This window comes from Meleagris gallopavo, chromosome 21, assembly GCF_000146605.3.
Source record: "Meleagris gallopavo isolate NT-WF06-2002-E0010 breed Aviagen turkey brand Nicholas breeding stock chromosome 21, Turkey_5.1, whole genome shotgun sequence".
NCBI lineage: Eukaryota > Metazoa > Chordata > Aves > Galliformes > Phasianidae > Meleagris > Meleagris gallopavo.
Genome location: NC_015031.2, coordinates 1,569,125 through 1,574,719, shown reverse-complemented (window position 1 = coordinate 1,574,719; position 5,595 = coordinate 1,569,125). Strand labels below are relative to the sequence as shown.

The following is a 5,595-nucleotide window of genomic DNA, read 5'->3' as shown; positions in this document are numbered from 1 at the left end:
CTTCTTTTTTTTCCCTCCACATTGCAGTCAGCATTTTGCAAGCCATGTATTCCTATGTATCAATGCAGCTGATGGCGTGCAGCCACCCATAAGGTGAAAATGAGCAATCCTGAAGCGGGGAGGGCTGTAGGGGCTGCGGCAGGGCATCGCACAGATCTGCCTCCTGCATTCACATTTACCACACTGCGGTGGTGCAGGCACCTGGGTAACAGCCGCTTCTGCAGCACTCTCAGCCAGAAAAAACCATAAGATGCAGCCCCAAAAACATGGTGCGGGGGGAGCCTTAGGATGCTTGGCAGCAGAGGGGGTGGGAGCTGGGGTGTGAGATGGGGCAGTGAAGCTGCTGTGTCCCTGCAGCCGTCTCGGAATCCAGCAGGGAAGACCAAAGGGTGCTAGCTTTTCTGGAACAGTGATTTATGCTGGCTTGTATGGATTTTTAGCACTTTTAAACCTTTTTAACAAGCAGCAGATAAGAAGGACATCGTTAAATATTCAGTATCCATCGCCCGTTAGTCAGAATCAAAGCTCTGAAGTATTTATTTCAGAGCATCCTCCAGCAAAGTCAAGAGAGACCTGAAAAATATGCACAGTGTGTCCACACTAATGAGGAAAGCCATCCTGGAGAACAGAGCTCCTGGCTCCCTCTGATCCAGCTCACAAAGCCCAGAGAACAAAGGGAACCGCCTTGAGGTAAACACAGCCCCTTTCAAGTCACATTTCTGAATAAAACCACCAAAATAGGACAAATCGCCCTCTGATAGGACTTAGCCGTGTCTATTCATGAAGAGAAACAGCAGAGCTCACCAGTGGGGCCGAGGAGGAGGAGGAGGAGCAGGGAGGAAGGCAGTGCCCCACATGACATACAGGGACCAGCGCTCATCGCTGCTCTGGGGTCCTCTTGCTATCCCTGCAACATGCAGACACCAGCATCAGCCATTGGGCAGCAATCACATGAAAATATGGCTCCAGTTGGGATTTGCTGAGAACAAGAGGTGTTTTCTGCGTAGTGAGATGGGGGTCACTTTGGAGCTTTAGGACAGGGCCTCTGCTCAGGCACAGGGCAGCAGGACAGATCAAAGGCTGCGTCATGGTGCCACCACCCACCCCTTCTGGAGATGCCTCCGAAGCTGAGAGAAGCATGCTGTCCTCATCCAGGTGGAGTTCATCCTTCTGGAAGAGCTGCGAATGGGCTCCCCACCCGCACAGGCACTTCCCAAACCACCAAGTAAACCTAGATCTCCAGCAAGCCACACCATGAGCTGCTTTTTGGGATGTGATGGTGCTTCCCATCGTGCAGAAAGTCACAGCCCACATTTTGGGAGGCTCCCATCACCCTAGCTGAGATGCCAGCCCCATGGCTCCTCCTGTGATGCTGTTGCCAGGCTGTCACTATGCTGTCACCCACGGCCAGCCCTCTCTATCACAGAACTTCTCTGCAGAGGATGACCCCCAGCTCCCACCCCACTCCTGCACTAACATGACCACGGTACCTCCCACCCCAGCTGGAACACTTATGGGACCCAAGACCTGCACTGTTCCTAATCCTTGGAAATCCTTGGAAAAAAAAGAGGCATTAGTGTGGGAACACAGGTCTGGCCTGCATCACATCATTCATCAGTGGGAGGAGATGCAAACTCCATGGGGACGAGATGGAAAGCAAGCATGGAGAAAACGAGGAAGAGATTAAAGATAATAAGATGCAATTTCCCCATCATTTGCTGCTCTCTTCACCAGCTGCTGCTGGAATGGTGAACATCTGGCTCTGCTGGATTCTCACTGGCAGCATGGGGTGGTGACAGCACTGCTTCCATCACCCAACCATGGTATGGGAGAGCTCACCCCACCCTGGGGCTGCAGGACTCAGCTCCTTCCCACGAGCTGCCATGCAGGATGCAGCCCCTGCACATCCCTGTTCTCGCCATGGGGCTGCTGCCGACCCAGCGCTCAGAGGAGATCCTCCAGCAGACAATCAGCTCAGTTACAGGGCTCGGAAATCAATCTAGTCCCTAACATAGCATTTCTCAATACTCCATTCATGCTTATTCCGCTCCGAATAATGTCGCCTTTTGTCCCGCCAGCCCTCCCCAATCTCTGGTGGAGAGTGGCTGACAGACGGCCGGCACACTGCCGTGGGCCTGCAGCCCCTCAGCATGCTGCCTGCACCAGCCCTGGTGTGGGTGAGCATCCCTCCTGCATCCATGCTACGTCCATCCCATATGCATCCCACATCCACCCTGTATCCGTCCCATACCCATCCCATACCCACTCTGCATCCACCTTGCACGCATCCCACATCAATCCCACATCAATCCCACATCCATCCTGCATCCATCCCATATCTGCCCTGCATTCACCCTGCACCCATCCCACAACCATCTCACAACCATCCCATATCCATTCCGCATCCGTCCCACATGTATTCCACACCCATCCCATATCCATTCCACACACATCCTGCATCTACCCTGCATCCATCTCACATTTGTCCTTCATCCACCCTGCATCCATCCAATATCCATTCTGCATCCACCCCAAATTTATCCAGCATCCATCCTCTATCCATCCCCTATCCATCCCACATACAGTCTGCATCTATCCTGCCTCCCGTTCTGGTCCCAGCATTCCATAAAGCATTAATCACTGAGATGCTGAGCATAGTCCCTGCTATACCTATAAAGGTGAACCCCTACTTTTCCTCCCACAGAAAGTCCCAGCTCTGTTTTCACCCCAAAGAATGCAGATCTCAGCAAACAAGCTGTGAAAGCTCCTTCCTTCAATCTGGACATGAGAGAGATTTGGTGCAGCCTGGACTGACCCTGTTGCAAAAACAGTGTTTTCCATCAATCCACATACCTGTCTGCTGTTTTCTTTCCAGTATAAAGATGATGTATTTAAACCCAGAAATAAATATTCTCCTTTGCAGTCAAGAAAACTGCTGGCTGGTTAGTTAAAAAAAGAAATGAAAATTAATTGATGCAATGAATATTACAATGGGGATAGAGGAGGAAAAAAAAAGCTAACAAGGAGAAGAGGCTTCCATTCATCTGCCGAGCAGCTTCTGGCTTCATCCTGCGTCACCCTGCAGGCTCAGGGCTGCGGGGCAGGACGGCTGCCCGGCCCCATCGCGGGGTGCCTGGGCACAGGGATGGCTGAGAGGGAGGAGGAGAAGGAGAGGAAGAGGAGAGCAAGGAGAGCAAGGGGCCGCTCAGCGGGGCATGGCGGTGGGACTGGCTCGGGTTTCAGGGCAGCTGGCACTGGGAGCACTGTGACCTCCCCAGGGCTGGCTGAGGGCATTCCGGCTTTGCCTTCCCCCTCCTGCACTGCTGGGATCTGTCCCACTGGCACAGGCAGGACCCTAAACCCACAGTGCTCTCCATGTGCTGCTGGGTATCCCCAGCATGTCCATGCTACACGCGGTGCACAGGGCATCAGCGGCACCTGCATTCCGCTTTTCTGAGGATACCATCAGGGAGGTGCTCTCCAGGGTGTCCAAAAGCATGAGATGTGGATTATTGGTGTTCACCCACCTCCCCTTCATAGGAAACCCTCTGTCTGCTTCACTCTATGTGCTACACTCTCTGGGCTTCCAATGAAGTGTGTTTAACCACAAGCCTGGCAGTAAAAGTGAGAGAAAATTTGAAAGCAATTGGGTAGGAGGGACATATAAAATGAGGTGGTTTCCTGCTCTTGCAAAGCTTCGGCAGGATGGGCACTTGGGTGTGCTGTTGGCTCTGATAAGCTGATCCCACGGGCGGTGAGGTTCCTATCCTGACCCTCCTGCAGAGCTGCCCATGCCCACAAGTGCTGGGATTTGGGGTTTTCCTTGGCACAAAGCCAGCTTCAAAACAGCTGTTGCTGACAGCACCATCACCCATCTGCTGGCACTGCCTTCCGTGGGTTCAGTAATTAGCAATTAGGCGCTGACTTTGTATTTTGCAGGAGCAGCAGAGTTCTAATGAGTCTGCTCACAATCAGTTTCAAAGATGTCTTTTAAGTCTGTTTTGCCCAAACTTTGCAAAACTCCCAGTCGCCCTGGCTCCCTGCATGGCTGGAAGCGAGCACAGCCTTCAAACCACACAAAGTAAAGCCCGGTAAACACACGGGCATCAGTCATGAGCTCTGGGATGCTGTCCTAGTTAAGCTGAAGATATTTTCTGAGAGCCAAAAGAGGGGATACTGTGGCCCCCAGGAGGCTGTGTGCTGGCGCAGGGCTGCGATGATGCGGGCTGCCAGGAGAGGAACCCGGCCCTGGACAAACGCCCTTTGTTTGTCCGTAATCCGCTTCCTGACTGATGTGCTGCAGGTCCCACCTGCGCCAGGTGGGAAGGAGCAGCCCAAGGACAGCCTGCTGACAGCACCGGGTGGGACTGTGCAGGTGGTCCCAGCAAGGCAGGACCCTGGATAGTGAGCAGCCCGTGGGGAGCTGCGGGCTGTCAGAAGTACGGCTGCCACTTGGCTGAGTGTGTGAGCAGGGCTGGCTGTGCGCAGGTGCTCCTGGGGAGCGCAACCCCCACCCACGGGAGGTGCAGCCACAGCCCAGAGGAGATGCAGCGCTGCCCATGGGAGGTGCAACCAGCAGGACACTGCTGCACGGGAGAGGTGGCTTCCCCACTGTGTAACACACTCATACATGCACACGCACCGTACACACACCCTCACATCATCACACACAGGTGCACACACTCACAGCCCCAAGCTCACACATGGACTCCCACGGTCACACACACGCACACCATCGTGCATACACACACGCACACACACACACACACACACACATCCACCCTATCACACTCCTGTAGGTGAGGACTTCTCCCGTCAGGCTGCTCAAAGCCCCATCCAGCCAGGACAGGAATGTCTTGAACAGCAACTGGGCCGAAGGAACAGCACGGAGCTCATCAGAGGAGGCTCAGGCTGGATATCAGGGAAGCCCCAAACCCGGCCCGTGCAAAATGCAGCGGGAGGCTGCAGCTTGTGACATCCAAGAGGACAAAAGTGACATCCCCAGTGCCTTGGAGTCAACTCAGCCTCCTGCCTATGTCACGTTTCCTTCTCTAAATATCCCACAAAGAGCTGGTTTCAACCTCAGCAGAGATGACTGTCAGTACAAGACACTGTTTTGGAGCCGACTCTATTCCTGCACGGCCCCCAGCACAACACACGCAACAGAGCCCTTCAACTGCACCTTGTTCTGCAGGAAATTTACTGCATTCAACTTACGTAAGGTAAATGTGATGCCAAGATAAATGACTTGGACTATCAAAAGCCTTTGTCTCAGCTCCCTGCAGTAGCACATGGCATCTTCCAGGGTGCTGGAATCTTGGCTGGGCTCCCATCGCTCACTCTTGTAGAGGAAGCAGCAGCTCAGCAGGGAAGAGCAGGCAGGAGAGTCAGGCAGTGTTGATGTCGCGCCCTGCAGTGCTCCGGCACATCAGCAAACTCTCTTGTGGTGGTTCAACCAGCAGGGCTGCAGTTGTTGAGAGGCTGGCAGAGTGGAGTGGCTGAGGGGCTTCCATGGGCTGTGCAGGCAGCTGAGCGTCGCGTGTCCATGGAGCGTCGCAGCCTCTTGTGCTGGAGCCAAAGTGCCAGGAGCTGGGT

General features: G+C 54.0%; 1 protein-coding gene across 1 annotated transcript in view; it reads right to left on the bottom strand.

Moving 5' to 3' along the window:
* LOC104913886 (PHD finger protein 7-like) overlaps positions 1-5,595 on the bottom strand; it is a 9,938-nt gene that overhangs the window by 2,440 nt on the left and 1,903 nt on the right. The gene's annotated exons all lie outside the window — the stretch shown is intronic.